This window comes from Hesperophylax consimilis, chromosome 8, assembly GCF_061612785.1.
Source record: "Hesperophylax consimilis isolate HC1 chromosome 8, BYU_Hcon_1.0, whole genome shotgun sequence".
NCBI lineage: Eukaryota > Metazoa > Arthropoda > Insecta > Trichoptera > Limnephilidae > Hesperophylax > Hesperophylax consimilis.
In genome coordinates this window covers 29178108-29193735 of record NC_142843.1, presented here as the reverse complement: position 1 = coordinate 29193735, position 15628 = coordinate 29178108, and the positions used below count along the sequence as shown (strand labels likewise).

At 32.9% G+C, this 15628-nt stretch overlaps 2 protein-coding genes and 1 non-coding gene across 4 annotated transcripts in view; 1 reads left to right on the top strand and 2 right to left on the bottom strand.

Moving 5' to 3' along the window:
• The window catches only part of Epac (Exchange protein directly activated by cAMP), a 524699-nt gene that overhangs the window by 131676 nt on the left and 377395 nt on the right, over positions 1-15628 (top strand). The gene's annotated exons all lie outside the window — the stretch shown is intronic.
• The window catches only part of LOC149421831 (transmembrane protease serine 9-like), a 102965-nt gene that overhangs the window by 73600 nt on the left and 13737 nt on the right, over positions 1-15628 (bottom strand). The gene's annotated exons all lie outside the window — the stretch shown is intronic.
• TRNAT-GGU (transfer RNA threonine (anticodon GGU)) lies at positions 3578-3649 on the bottom strand. Its single transcript has one exon. It is a non-coding gene; the product is annotated as a tRNA-Thr (tRNA).

Sequence of the window (15628 nt, the reverse complement as noted above, 5' to 3'; positions counted from 1 at the left end):
TCACTGACAGTGAAACCGTAAGGTTGGTAGAAAAGTAATTATTTTTCTATGCTTAGAAACAACAACGAAATTTTGCCAAATTTCATAGTTAGCGGCGGTCATCTCAAGTCAGGTCTCCAGCGACAAAATGTTTTCAAAACATCCGACAAAAACAAAAAGATTGGGACAGGGCCTATATATCCATCTACATGCATAATATATAAAGATGTTTGGTTTGGCTTTTTATACAAATCTACAGTTTTATTCCGATGTTGATGAAATTTTGCATACTTGACGATAAGAATAAAATAAAAATTACTACCTACATCCGAATTCTAACAATTGTGTGTAAAGCCCGGCTAATCTAATATAAATATGTTTCAAAATTTTATTTTAAAATCTGGGAACCTTTTTAAAATTAATCTCGCGATAAAGGCAAGATAATCTCTCTATATATCTAAACAACACAAAATCCGCATTAGTAAACTAATCATTTTCTCAACTTGTTTGGCGAACAATAAACTTATCACCGTAAATAAACAAGTTATTGTTTAGATAGAACTGAGTTGGATAAAATTATCACGTAATGGTCATATTATTATTAATTTGATTGATCCCCCTTATATTTATTGGAATCGGTTTCGTCAAAGCTAACAACATCTGACATTAGCGCCCTACCAAATGTTTGTTGGGCGATTGCAATTTTTTCTGATTTTAGATAAAACGATTTCGTTCATTGATATTAGTAATTATCACGAATATTATGAACCTACCTATTTTATGACTCTATTCTACCATTCTAACAAGAAAAAGAGTTGAGTTAGTAATTTCATAAACAATTGATTAAGTAAAGGGACCATCGTCCTACTGTCAATAATCATTTTTCTTTTCATTTAGGACATAATTTTTGTTTTAATTTCCGGCAAATAATCATATTATGATGGTCCGATGCTCTGAAAGGAACCCGCTTGCACAGCGCGGGTGTAAACTGTGCAACCTAAAGTTTAAGTTTAGACTTACGGATTTCAATACTTTTGTTTGTGTGAAAGCACTATGAAATAATACATGATTTTACTTCAATGACAAGCCATAGATTATTAAGATAAATGTAATGATTACATAATATAAGTACTACAATAATATCCTGTTATTATCATATAACGTCATTCGATGTGAATTGTGCTGACAAATAATAATATCTTTTGCATTTATTTTGAAAAAAAGTTATCCATCTGTTATATAGTTGGCCATCTTCCTAATATATTTATATCTGTCGCATGATTATTAGCTTTTCTTTAATTTTTTTGTGGTCTCGTGCTCAACAAATTGTTTTATTTATTTTATGTGTAATAACACTTTTTCATAATAATATATGAAAATCACTGAGGATACGTGTTCAAAGAATAGCTGGAATGCTTATAATAATTTCTCTATCATCATAAATAACATGAATCTTCGTAGACTCTACCGGCTACCCAGATTTCAACTTGCCAATTAAAGAATATTGTACTATTATATCTATCTTTTACGTATCATATTTTATTTTTTATGTACTTTTTTTACACAGTCGTTATTATATTATGTACTTTAAACTTGTCATACTACTTTGCACAACTTAGGTACCTATAAAAACGTACCTAAATTTGTAAAAGACTTTATTGTGTGGCATTAAAAAAAAACAACATAAGATGAAATAAATGATCTGTCTTTGAAAAAATATTAATGTCACGTGATATTTTAAGATATAAAAACGAATAATCCTGCCATAAGCTAGTTGTAATTTCAACAAGTCCTGGGGAAGGTTACTTGCTAATTCATCAGTTATGCTAATCCTGAAAATCCTCGAAGGGTGTCGTTGTAAGGATATGCCATAGTATCACCATACCATAGTTTCAGCGCCCATGAGGTGATTTTTCAAAATACGATGCTCTAAATATTATCCAATTATTATTATGCACTCTTAGGACCGGTTGTTTCGGAGAATTTGAATAATTCATCAAATTTCAACGCTCATTTTCAAGTTCTGTGAAAGATTTTTTCAAGTTCTGTTTTTATTTCAGTTTTGTCAAGCAACTAGCCTACAACCATATAGTAACAGAACTTGAATAGGACTTTCACAGAACCCGAAAATGAACGTTGAAATTTGATGAATTGTTCAAATTCTCCGAAACAACCCGTCCTTAGTGTACACTGTTCACACTTAAGCAAGTAGGAACTACCTACCTAGTAAAAAAAATATTTTGATTATTTGTAGAGTGTTTGTGAAAAACCACTTCAAGGGCCTAAGATATAACTTATTGCAGGAAAAAAATGTTTACTTTACTTAAACCCATTTTTTACATTGAGGCCCTGAGGAATATAATTTACTTCTGGGCCTGAACATGTCTTTTTGAGGAGAGGAAAGACTGTACATGGGTATTAAAGAGACCCATGATGCACGAGGGAGGAAAAACAGAGGCCGGCAAATCATTCCACAATTACTAAAATAATGTATTGATCAATAGATTAATCAGTAGATATATACACAATGCAATTTGCATACGTAAAATATTTCTCATCTAGAACAATAAACACATTAGGGAATACAGGTAGGTATACGAACCATGTTTTGAGGTTATTTAGAGTAATTAAATATATATACTGTTTTTACAATATTATTCAATAGAAAAATTCATATTGTCATGCTATGCTATGCTTGAAAATCTATTCTGCAGTTTGGTATCTTGAACAATTCGTGTCATGATGACGACTACCTACTGCTCAAGTTTTCAGGCACGTAAATGTCAAATAATTCCAAGAGTAATAGGCTATCAAATAGAGATACTCACTACTTTATTAAAACTAAGTATTGCAAGATATGTATGACGATTTTTTCAATTTTTTTCAATGTACCTACCTGCCCAGCTGCCTACCTACCTAATTAAAGTCAACTCTTTCTTCGGATATTTCCTTAACCTCATCTGTATGATTGGTGGTTGGCTGAGTGTTTTACACCCGCAGAGGGGAGGTTTTCCTTGAGCAGTTAGAGACAAGAGTTTAAGTTCAAAGTGTCGCTTATGGGTGGATTCATTAAGTCTGAACTGTACGCGGCATTGCACAGTGCTGAAATCCCATACATGAATAGGTACAAAATTAAAAATGGAAACACAAATTGTCGCATAAATAAATAACACTCCAGCAGGTTTGGTGACTAGTGCATGGCGCTAATTAGCAAAGAACTATTTCTCAAAAATAATCTTAGGTAACTATGACAAGGTAATTAGACAATAGTAAAAGTTAGGTTGCTTAACCATTTATTTTACAAAATTCAGAGTTTGAGCATCAGTGTACTTATATTAATATTTGTTTTTTGTATTTAGTTTTTGAGTATGGAGGCTACTAACAAAGAATACCCATATCTATTATTAACTAAGACTACCAAAACATTAACCAAGATTAACTTAGATAAACCAAGATAAACTAAGATTAATCAAGTTTAACCGATAATAACCATGATTAAAGAAGATTTTTGTAAACCTCTCGGTTACAAATTATTATAAGCAATATTATTGTAAGAGAAAAAACTTACAAATTGAAAAAGCTCCCGAGAAAAAATACATGTCACCAATGGGACTCGAACCCACGGCCTTCTGATTACCGGTCGGCAGCTCTACCACTGAACTATGGCGGCTTATTTAATACCCACCAAATTAGTCAATTAATCAAGACATATATCTCGACGCCCTTAAGTGGGAGAATTAAGCACTTATAATTCCTTTACCTACAAAAATGAAGTTGGTTTTTTCAGGTAAGAAAAAAATTAATAAGCAATAATTTTGCTTGCAGAACACTTAGTACACATTGACTAATTTGGCGGGTATTAAATAAGCCGCCATAGCTCAGAAGTAGAGCTGCTGACCGGTAATCAGAAGGCCGTGGGTTCGAGTCCCATTGGCAGCATGTCACTTTATAGGTGACGTTTCGATAGATAATTTTGCCTTAACTCACTTACGGTAAAAAAAACTTCCAAGTGTAACCGCAGCCTTACAATAATTATTGCTTATAATAATTTGCAATCCTTTGTGCTATGCATAAACCTTACCTTATAAACATTAAGTTAATTCAAAAGAAAATTAATAACCTCTCTGTTTGCTGTGTTATTTTAATTTTTGTTTGTTGTATTTGTTTATCTAATATAGTTTTATTTTTATTATTACTAACTTTACTTTGTTTTAAAACTTTCTGTGATGTTAATATTGTACTACCTACATGTAAAACCCCTCAGGACGCTTGTACACCCACTTGCAGTTATATTATTTTGTTCTTCTACTTTTTACGTCTATTAGTACATTTTTTAATTGAATACCACACAAGAGTCTCAATCGCTCCCGTCTGGAGTCAGTGAGACTATGGCCTATCCCCAATTGGGGAATGTTGTGAGACTGAAGATAGGTGAGGGGAATGGGAAGAGGAAGGTGGGGAAGTACCAGGATATTCAGTTCTGGTCACCAAACACAGCTAAAGCCATTCCAAGCTAGCTTAACACACTTTAATCGGGAAGGGTAGTTCTTCCCGTTCGCGTTCGGTCGATTGATGCATAACGTCGGAAGTGAATTTCTACCTTCTGCGCCCGCCTCATTTCAATGGCAGAAAAGAAGAAATTATCCGATGTTTTTATATGAATATTATAAACCAATCTCTCTGTAAAGGTTCCAACTATACGTACGTAATTATCAAATTGTAATGCAAGTCTTTTTTTAGTATTTATCTTGGAGTCTTTTGTGTACATCGATATTTCAACTAAAATGACCTATATTATTAACACCTGACACTTGATAGGTATTGCGTTTGAAGTACAATGAAAAAAGTAATTTAGATAACATATTCTGTTATTATAATAGTTCAATTCCTGGAACGAGAGTTTTTATGTCCCTGGAACTCGAAACAAATCTCTCTATCTCGGTTCCGCACCCACTCAACTACCGAGTGTCTGGCGCATCTAACAAAAGCAGGTATCGGCGAACACAGTAAGACGGACCATAATAAATATTTACAAGTGCATGGCAGTTTTTAAAAAGCAAATTGTCCTACGGTTGTGTTCCGAGGAGATTATTTAAAATTTCATTTTAAAAAATAACCAATATTATTAGCATGTTCCGATGGTTTTTTGGGTGGCAATTGCACACGTGGTATTTGAATGGGTAATAATGTGTTACTCTGACGATACTAGTGATGTGGCAATTGTTTTTGTTTTTATAATGATTTGGGCTTGGTGAAAATATAATAATTTGTAGTTTTATAAAATTGAAACCTAGTTTATACTTTAAAAATTGAACCCTAATGACCCAACAATGATTTTGTTTTCGATTTATTAAGTTGCATTAGAAATAATACTTGGTTTTCGGATAGAAATTTTATAGCTTGGGTATGCTGAGTTAGTATGTAGAAAATTTTATTAAAATATTTCCATTATTTTCGAAGATATAGCGATTTAAAACAAATTAAAGAAATTCGCACGGGACCTTTATTTTCGCCCATTTTCAGCGGTCTGCCGGCGAAAAAATAACCCGATCAAAGTGTGTTAATAAAACACCACAACATCATACAAATAAGAATACTGAAGGGGTAAATAAAATCATATAAATAAGTTGCCTTCGTGTGGCGTAGCTGAAATTTTATAAGTACTTGAACCCCGAAACAGCCGTCACAATAATAAATACAAAAATATTTGCAAAACTCAGTTAGGTATCTGTTTTTTCCGGAATGCGACAATTCCTATTCCAAATAGTTTTTGTCATAAGAATTATATTTATCGTCATTTCTTTTTTAAAAGTAGCATAAAAACATATATTATTTCCTCACATGTTCACAAATAATGTCATAGCCTTATATTGTAAAGTGCAGTAATATTTTTGGCATGGTATATTTATAAACACGGTGTCTTACAACTACATTATGAAATTCTAAAATGTTGCATTGTAAATATCATTTTTAGGACTTATTTTTAAGCGTTAGGTAAACTACTTACTGAAACCCTTATCTATTGTCTATCTGAAGTAGGAAAAGCAATAAATCTCCAACATTATATGGCAGCTTAAAATTAGAAGTGTTGAAGTCCCACCCGCTATATCACCGTCCGAACCATAATAAAATTAAATTTGTATCTTCCGAAAAAAATATTTACATTGCTAACGTCATGTTCAATATCTTTTATATTATTATTTCTGTTTTACTCTGTACCCACTTATATTGTACCTACTTTTTATTTTCAACTTATTTTTTTAAAATTGTTTTTTATTTAAATTTATTTAGGAAACTTATAGTCGTACAGTGAAATATAACAATAAACATGAATATGTTATAGACCAATTAAATTCCATGAAATGTTAAAGAAGTACATAATATTATTAAAGATACAGTTTTCGCATGGTTATAGGTACTAATTGAAAATAATAAAACAAACTACGGAAGACAAACGAATCAGTTAATTTATTAATTATTAAATGTGCGAGGAACTTTTGATTTCATCACTGAACACATGATCCTTCCTGAAAGATTCGTAAGTATCTTAGACTCCACACGAAGTAAAGTTCCCTCCACATAATAGTATAATTTTCCCAAAAGTAAAAGTATTTTTAGTTATTAATTATTAATTTAGTGAGTTGCAATTTATTTGATTTCAAGTTGAAAATCTCGTAAGGTATTAGAAGTTTCACACATACGTCCTATTATAGAGTTTTGCGCGTATTTGGATTTACAGTGAGATATTCTAAATAAATCGTTCGATCTGGTGTTTTGTTTGGGGCAACGAAATGCAATCTTTTCTAACAGATATGATGAACGAACAAGACAGTTCACGATTTTGTATAAGAATAAAGCATCATAGATTTTTATGCGTTTATATAAAGCGATAGGGTCAAACCGATGATCACTAAAGCGATACGATAGGTGTTTTATAAATTTGTTTTGGATATTTTCGATACGATCAATATACATATGTTTGATATTGAGGATTCCAAATGACTGCGGCGAACTCAAGTTGTGACCTTACATATGACATATAACATAATTAGGGTGTGTGCTACGGGAAAGGCTTTGCTATGCTTATAATAAAGACCATTTGTTTATAAGCTTTTTCTAAAATATTTTCAATATGATCCTTAAATAAAATTTTAGAATGTAGTATTAGTCCAAGACATCTGATTGTTTCTACCCATTGTAATGGTACAAGGTTTAATTTGTAAGTATAATTAATTGGACATTACATTTGCTTAGGTTTAGAAATAGTTGATTGTTTTCGCAATATTGTTCAATTTTGTTAATGTCTTCTTGTAACTGGTTGCAGTCATCTACGGAGTCAATGCATTTATATAATTTCATGTCATCCGCGTAAAATAATAAACAAGAATGACTAATATTACGTTCCATGTCATTTATATGTAAATTAAACAAGTGTTATGTACTAAATTATATACACTTAATATTGTGATCCTGATAAAGTATCCTTGTAAACGTGTATTCATGTAAAAGCCTTCAAGGCGTCAATTAATAAGTAAATAAATAAAAATAAAACTATTTTGTAAAGGGTGGTTATATAAGTACAGTGGAACCTCTCATAACGAGACTAATTCGTTCCAGAATCTTACTCGTTATGTGAAACACTCGTTGCGAAATAATTTTTCCCATATAAAACAATGTAAAATACAACAATGCGTTCCATACCGAAAAAATAATCAATTTTTATATTTTTAACATTTATTCAAATAAAATTACATACTAATAAATTGTTAATGAGCCTTACCCTTAGGAGTACAACCTGGAATGCGATTTTGATTTAAAAAAACTATAAAAAGATCGAAAAAACTAGTTTATTACTTGTGAATTTATGACAAATAATTGCAGTACAACCCTAGTATGCTATTTATATTTATGAATTAATAATAAGAATTTTGTTATCCGCCAACTTGTCAATGTAACGGTTTTATTTATTTTTGTTTGTATGATCATTTTGTATTTTACTTTAAATCTGAGATACTTGCCAGTATTACCAGAAGCATTCAGAAAGGTGATTGTATTGTAAAGACAGTTGTTAGGTACATGCGTACCTATTGTTTAGTATTATTGGAGACGCCATGTGAGACTTTGTAGAGAAATTGAAATTAGTTTTTTTTAAATTTTTTTAATTTAATAAATTGAATACAAAGAAGATGATACCATAGAATTTAAATGCTGTAATTTAATAATAAAATATAAAAATAATGGACTGGAGTTCCATATGGTTGTTTGTTTAATGTTTACCAGTTAATTGTTTTCTTATTTGTACATTTTTCTGCAATGTTATGAAGGGAAAGGAAGGTCTGGGAAGAAAAGGGTATGAGGGGTGTGTAGTAAACTAGGGATTATAGTGGACAGTAGTGATGATTGGTATGAACCCAACCCACCCATTGCGGCGCAAGGCGATGAGCCGAGAGAATCCGGCTGGAGAGGTCACCCCCAAATGTCCCCGAACGCTGTTGCTGGGTCCGTTTCGGTCACGAACCGGCACAACAGTTGCCCAAATAGTTGATGAGGCAGCACACCCTCAGTCGTCAGTCTGAGGCTCAGGCCCCGGCATTACCAAGCGGCCCTGACCGCGGTAACCGATTGTAAACAGTCATCGCACCCACCACCCAGACCCGGGCAAACATTATCCCATGAAAACAGACACACCTGCTAAATCACGAAACGTAGCCAACCACTTGGTGTGGCCTATTTCAGGGGTGTTGTGTCATTAAATGGTTTCCAGGGAAGTGCTACCCATACCCACCTTCTAAATTTCTATTTTTGCTTTTTAACTTCTATTTAGAACGAGTTGCTTTCATTGTATCGACAGTAATCAATACTGTATGTAAACAAGACATTAAAATGGTTGGTCGCCAAATAAACTCTAAAACGTACAGACGTCAATACTCGGTATTAAATTGAAAATAGATACATTTGAAATAGTAAGACATTCGGGACCACTGGCAAAACATGTGCTGCAACGTCGCAAATAACCAGCCACCGCGAGTTGAAACGAACCGGCAACATTGTTTCCTGTCGCCACTAGCTATGAAATGCAAAAAAACGTACCCTTCACGGTCACCACAACAGGCTAGATATGAAATGCAGAATACGTCGTTTCCAGTCGCCACTAACGGCTAGGAATAAAACGCAGAATACGTCGAACACGGTTACCATTTTAGTCTAGTTATGAAAGGTCGCCACTTTAGGCTAGATATGAAATGCGGAATACGTCGTACCCAGTCGCCACTAAAGGCTTGTTGTGAAATTAAGAATTCGTCATACCCAGTCGCCACTAAAGGCCAGGAATGAAATGCGGAATACGTGGCTGTGTATATCACCTAGCGCCAAGCTGCCTGGCGACAGACTCCGGAACTTAAATATTCGAAAACGTGCACCCCCAGCCCAATTTGGCGACCAGGACTAATTTCGCTGAGATGCTTGTAACGACATCTATTATTGAACTGTGTAAAAAATTTGAGAAAACAAAGTGGCAACCGTATATCGGTCGCCAAATGTCGGTGGTCGCCACTTTAAATGCATATTTTCCCATGCTGGTCGCCAAATAGGCGGTGTGATATATATATATATATATATATATATATATATATATATATAGGTCCCACAACATTTATTGCGTCCGTTCGTAAATCCGTCTTTGGGCGTCCAGCACTTCTAGTTCTTTTTTTTAGATTGTTTTTGTGAATATTGCACTATGTTTTACTCACGATAATCGCTTATATAATATTTTTTTAATATTCATAATAATGCAGGTTTTGATGTTTATTACACTCTCATACATTTCTAGCGTCACGTACATACTCACGTCCGGGTGTATATTTTTTGTATATTGAAGGTTCCTTTTAATATAGGTTTCACGTCCGTTCACTCTAATTTAATTGTTACGTCTGCCGTATATTGCTGACTATTCTAATAAAGGTTTCACGTCCATACTGAATAATATATTCTTGCGTCCGAGTGTATATTATTTGTTTGTTACATGGCGTTTTGAAGGTCGAATTAATCGTCTTCCGTATATACGGCCCTTAAGACTCTTGGATTTGTTTTGAGAGTTTCAAAAGGTAAATTTAGGCCGTTGTTATGCCCCTTATATTATTAAACCCCTTAGGATTACATGACTTATTCTGATATGGGAGATATATTTCACCTTAAAAATAATCAATATAAATATTGTTTATTTTAATTCTTGTATATATCGAGACAAATAGACATCTATAATTTTTGCAATCTTTTCTTTATTTTGAATATCTACTTATGTGAGACTTCTTATCATTTTTACCAATGTATCTTATTTTATTATACGCTTTTGTTGTAACATTTTATTTTTTTTCATTCTATTTTGTTTTCTCTATTGTTTTAATTTTGAAGAATTTATAATAACTGCGATACTCAACTATTAAACTAGAATGTAAACGTCTATTAGGTGTAATAAATTAATTGACAAATAAATAAACAACACAAAATATTTCTTACTTTTCTAGTGAAGTTTTCACGTTCATAGTGAATTAATTAATTAATTACAGCATCTGTGGTTGAGATATAAGACTCTCGACTCGCAATCCGAAGCCCGTTATCTGACGGTCAAACCCGGTGTGCGCAAATAAATTTTTATTTGTTTGTGTTATTTCACAATTAATACATTAAACATAATATAAAGTGTGTTTGCAGCACGTTCCAGAGTGAAATATACTCTCAGTATCGCCCTGGTGTGTGACCACCATTCCGAATGGAAACGTTATTTCCAAGCTTTTGCCGTGTTTGGTGACCAGATATAAATAGCCAGGTACTTTTCTACATTTCTCTTCCTCATCTTCTTCCCCTCCCCAATACCTTCACCCTAGTACTCAGATTGGGGATGCCACAGTCTCGCTGTTCCAGACGGGAGCGGTTGAGACTCTTGTGCGGTATATAAAAAATATATGTATATATATTTATGTTTTATTTTTTTGACATCCAGAAACACACCAGACCTGACAACAAACTGTCTATTGATAGTGGGAAGTTTGAATGAATATCTTGTTGCACCTTGTATAAAAACGTACCTACTGGGCGCAGGCGTGCGACAATTTTTTTCACAACGATATCCTTAGTAAAAATGTATCATTTCATAACGCGCCAGTTCGCTCCATTGCAGAGGGCGGTCGGACATTTTTAGGTCGGGATATCAATTTACCGTCCACTTTAAACCATCTTACAAAAATGTCCACCCGCGCAAGGCTCTTTTTAGTTCTGAGTGCTAAGTGGCAACGTTGTAAATGAACTGAATGTTGCCAAATCTGGGGTTTTGCTTCACCAAGGACTCAAACAATACATAAAAAATGTACAAATTCGCCAACGGCCATGGGGACGCAATACTATCGACGAAATGCGTGGACGCAGCACGGCCGTCGTTATGTATACAAAATAATATCTACTCGTGATTGGTCACGAGGATACAATACCATCGACGCAGAACTTCTGTCGTTACGTATTCAATATAATAATATCTGTTTTTATATTTAACTTAATTAGTTCAACCTCAAATTGCAATATTTTAATTAGTGAGTTAAACTTATTAATACCATTAAGTTCAAAATAAAAATATTTTTTTTATTTTTATTTCTTAACATCTTTAGTGTTACAATATTTACGACATAATATTAAATAATATTTAAATCACTTTTCTGATAAGTAAAATGCTTGTGCTTAGGAGAGGACAACAATATATTTTTACATATTTATATTGCAAATATTATTACAAAAACTATTAATAGCCTTACAAGAAAATACAATAAAAGTAATAAAAACAGGTTAGTTATAAATAATACCAAGGAATGATAAGCAGAAACATAATATGTGGAGTTAATTAAGCAGAATTGATTTGAAAGTACCTACACGGCACACACACTCATGTAATCTTGTAAAATAAAAATGCTTGTCTTAGAAGAATATGTTCAACATAAGTATAATAACATTCTCTCTGATTCTATCTTCAATGTAACCAAAATAAATATAAAAACTATATTAAAAATGTATTAAACGTGTACCAAACTGCATAAAATGTTATTATATTATGTAATGACATATATTATGTAGTATTACGTTATAATAATCTTCTGTTTTAATAATCTCCTGTTATAATAATCTCCAGTTAAAATAATCTCATGTTATAATAATCTCCCTCTTGAATAACGTTATATTTTTTACAAAATGAAACAATACTATGTTTAAAACCACTTAATATTTATTTTATACAATATTTGGGTTCAATCCAAACCGGTCGACGAAATATAAATAAAAATAAAGTGGTTTAAAACAAAGTATTTGTTTCATTTTGTATAATGTCAAGCCACTAAGTGTTTGCTTTCTTCGATATTTTAATATTTTTTAGTTCTTGGAAGTATAGTTTTTAAATTTTTACATACATAATAGAATAGAATATTGCGGAAATCTGCAATTGGTTTCTCAGTTAGGTAAATTACACGTGTATAAATGAACTACATTGTAAACTGTTGATTTCCCTGAAATAAAATAAATAATTTAAAACAATAAGAAAATTTATTAGGTGGTATTAGAGAATTTTAAATTGTTTTTTTTTGTAATTGTCATAATTTTCCTCAAATATATCCAGGAGTAATTTATTGAAAAATTTTATACCGTTAAATAAATAATGATGTTTTGCTGTTGTAGTTCGAACTAGTGGTACGGTTAGTCCTCCAATATAAATAATTATTTAGCTTAAAATTAATTATGGAATATTATTTTTATCAAATAAATCTTTATGTAATTGAAGTTCTTAATGTACGAGTATGTTTGTCATAAATTTTTGTGAGAAGGGGAACCGGGAAACCTTGGAAAACATTTATTGTTGGATAGTTATATGGCTTTTTTAAATATGATTTTTATTAATATTTTTTGAATTGTCACAAGTGGACGTAGGTATGATTTATACGCACCCCCCCCCCCGCAAACCACGATTTCATATTGTAGTAGTGTAGAATGTGCAAGTGCAAAATAAATACCTTTAAGTATTTTTAATGATACAGTATTTCTAAGTCTAAAAAACATAAAGATGAGTTTTCTCATTCTGTCTACTGTGGAGTTTATTTGACTTTTCCATTTGTTGTTATTATCGATAATTATTCCAAGATGTTCACAGCCTAAGCACCCTGATCAAGTTTCTGAAGGAATCGCTTGGGTACCTACTGGACTATAAGGGTATAACGAGCTATGTATTCGATACATGCGATTATATTAATTGGCTAATTATTTAGATTCATTAATTGACAAACAGTTTGCGTTACATATTGGTATTTCGTTAACATTGATATCAGTAAATTTTTCTTTAGCATAGACTACAATTCCACTACTTTTATTTTTGTGACATATTGTTTGTAGTTTGGAATACTTGGTATATTTTTATGTATTGCATGCGAGTGTGCCTCGGATAGTATTAAAAAATCTGGTTGTGGACATAATGTTAAATACATAGGTATACCAGAAGTTCGTCCATGTTTCAAATTATACTCCTTATGTTTAAGTGCAAGATTGTTAGTAGATTTATTATATTGTTCTAGATTTTAGTGCATTCGCTGTATGTTTCACATACGTATTCTTCTATATTTTGATTTTTTGTTGATTTCATTTAAGTTAAGGTTTTCATTGCATTTATGAAGGTGTGATAAAATATATAGTTATAATTCTATGAATATATTAATAATAATCCTCACAATTTGTGTTACGATATTCTTGCTAGATTTCAATTCATATCTTGAGGTTTTTATTTTATTCTATAAGATTTATTTTATATTCAGATAATATTCGGGAACTTATAAATTGTTTGTTTAATTGACAACTATTTAATTTAAAATAAAACAATAACTTTGTAAACACCACTTTTATTTTTTATACTTTGTGCCGACCGGGTTTCGCTCCCAAAAAAAACGCTTTTTCTTTAAAAAAAAACAACAACTGACGCAATACTACCAACGTAATGCGTAAACGCATCACAATCGTCGTTATGCATTAAAAACTACGCAGGATGCTTCTTAGTTCTTAGTGTCAAGCGGCATCGTTGTAAATTAACCCAACGTTGCCAAATCTGATGATTTACTCAACCAAACGCTCAAATAATTTATAAAAATGTACTCGTGAATGGCCATGGGGACGCAGTACTATCGAAGTAATGCGTGGACGCAGCAAAATCGTCGTTATGCATTAAAAACCACGCAAGACGATTCTTAGTTCTGAGTATCAAGCGGCATCGTTGTAAATTAACCAAATGTTGCCAAATCTGATGATTTACTCAACCAAACGCTCAAATAATATTTAACAATGTACTCCGAATGGCCACGAGGACGCAGTACTATCGACGTAATGCGTAGACGCAGCAAGACCGTCGTTATGTATTCATAATAATATTTCAACGTGATCGGCCAGGGGGACGCAATACTATCAAAGTAATGCGTGGATGCAGCATGACCGTCGTTGTATATTCAAAATAATATCTACTCGTGATCGTTCACTGGGACGCCATACTATCGACGTGATGCATGAAAGCATCATGATTGTCATTATGAGTTAAAAATAGTATATTCTCATGAGCGGCTACGGGGACGCAGTACTATCGACGTAATGCGTGGACGCAGCACGACCGTCGTTATGTATACAAAATAATATCTACTCGTAATCGGTCTTGAGGACGCAATACTAACGATGTAATGCGTAGACGCAGCATGATCGTCGTTATGTATCGAAAATTATATTACTTCGTGGACGCGGCAAGATCGTAGAAATGAATAAAAACATACACTGCTCGATATATACATCGTGTAGCGAACCTGTCGGCAAAATTTCAAACGTTCAATATTCGTTTCCAGACATTCTGAGACATTTTTTGCTTCCACAAAAATTTTTGCCATACGATTCTACATGGGGTAAGCATCGTTCTGGCCAATTTTGAGGTCAAAACATTGCAGCGTCCGTATATCGGACGCTGTAAGTCGGTGGACGCTGCAATGCTATGGAGTTTTTAGGGGTCGGACGCAACAAATGTAGCGGGATATATATATATATATATATATATATATATATACAGGGTTCTCCAATAAGAGGTGTTATTTTGAATAGCCCGTTATTTCGGTAGATGTTACTTTTGAAGCTGTCATTTTTTGACATTTGACAAGTAGAAACTACGTCATTAATAAAAATGGAATGATACAGGCTTCAACAACGCATTGAAATTATTAGAATTCACTTGAGTGAATCAAATGCAAATCATCTTGAGTGATGAGGCCCATTTCCACCTCGGTGGCTTCGTCAACAAGCAAAATTGTCGCATTTGGGGCTCGGAAAACCCAAGAGTTATTGTTGAAAAGCTTCTCTTTTCTCAAGGTTTGACTGTTTGGTGCGGTTTATGGTCCGGCGGAGTCATTGGACCTTACTTTTTCGAAAATGAGGCTGGAGCAACAGTTACGGTGAATGGATTGCGCTATCGAGAGATGATTAATGATTTTTTATGGGCGGAATTGGATGGTATTGATCTGGACAACGTTTACTTTCAACAAGACGGCGCTACGTGCCACACAAGCAACGAAACCATTGATCTTTTACGATTGAATATCAAAAT